Source organism: Lolium rigidum, chromosome 1 (assembly GCF_022539505.1).
Source record: "Lolium rigidum isolate FL_2022 chromosome 1, APGP_CSIRO_Lrig_0.1, whole genome shotgun sequence".
NCBI lineage: Eukaryota > Viridiplantae > Streptophyta > Magnoliopsida > Poales > Poaceae > Lolium > Lolium rigidum.
The window spans coordinates 302,143,454-302,145,035 of NC_061508.1; positions in this window are offsets into that span (position 1 = coordinate 302,143,454).

The window sequence follows — 1,582 nt, forward strand, 5'->3', positions numbered from 1 at the left end:
TTTCATTAGGGAGTGTCTATTGGTCAGTGGAGTGCCTTCCAACTGGGCATCCATTTTTTGACAAATAGCAAACCGAAACATGTTCGTTTCTCTTTACACAAGCACTGATCGGCTCCTTTTCCCATCTGCCTTTCCCCTTCCTGTTTCTCGCTTTTTAACCTTTTCCTTTCCTAGAAAAACCACAAGGACACCTTGGGACACAAGGCAACTTCATCGCCCATATCTAGATGAGGGTAAATCACAAAGAAGGCAGAAACCATGGACCAAGCTTGAGCAAGAAACCATGGAGAGACTCCAAGGAGAACATGGCTCCAAGGAGAAGATGTCAATAAAACCAGAAGAAACACAGTTTACGCGTCCACAACTTAGCCAAGTAAAACATCAATCTTACCCACTTCTGAACTCTCTATGCTTATATCCCTATGATTTTCACATGCCTATGCTTTTAATAACCATGATAGAAATTCACAAGAACTAACAGCAAAAAATCAATCTTACACACACGCACATTAGAGTCATATGATGTCAGAGGAAAATTAAGGTTCTTGTTCGGTGATTCCACATCATGCTATAGAAAAATCTAAGTGGGTAGGGATAACACAGTTGAAAGTGGAAAGTCTTCTTTTTGAGTTTTGTGTGCTTGACTACAACACCCGAGTATAGTTTACCGTGTGCATAGTTTTGTTGGCTCTTTGTAGGTGCACAAGACGGTTGTTGACCCACCAAATAGGGAAAATCAAAGACCGAAGTCTTAATGTACACTAGGACCTAGGTCATAGGTTTTTCGGTTCTGTGTGTGTGTGTGTCGAATCTTTGGTTGGTGAGGTCTCCAAAATCTTTTCTCGCCCCCACTCGATCCGAGGGTTTCCCCAAGCCATATGGACGGTATTGAGAGGTCATAGGGGCCCTCCTAGGCCCATATAAAGAGGGGATCACCCAAGGGAGAAGACATACTCATCCGGGCCACCACGACGGAGCTCCACCATTGCCGCCACCACGAAGATATCCACCATCACCACCACACACAAGGAGAAGGAACTAGGATCTTGAAGGCTTCCTCATAGATCTACATCATCGTCATCATCAACAACATCTCCAACATCGATCCCCTTCGTCTACTTGGTTCTGATCCAAACCTTTGCTGGATATGTGCCCTAGTGGCAAATAAATACAAATATTTTCCTTTATCATAATATGTTTCATTCCATCCTATAAATGTATTAAGCAGAAACATTAATGCACATGTGGTATGTAAATAAACCCCATCCCTATTGATATAGTCCATTGATTAATAACATGATCAACGTTTTTCTGATCATGTGACAAGTAGTCACTAATAATGGAGTCATGTTGGTCAACATGATGGAATCACACCCATAAGGTATTGCAATGTGATCAAGTCACAAAGTACAGCATTGCGATACCTTCATAAATGTTGTAACCTAATACTTAGACTTTGAGATCATGTTTAATCACTATATCTTTGGCTGCTTTGATATCACCAACCACTACACCGCGATAGGGTAGTCATAAAGGTGATACTCAATTATGCTAATGGGATGAGTTGAGGCGTATGTGTCAA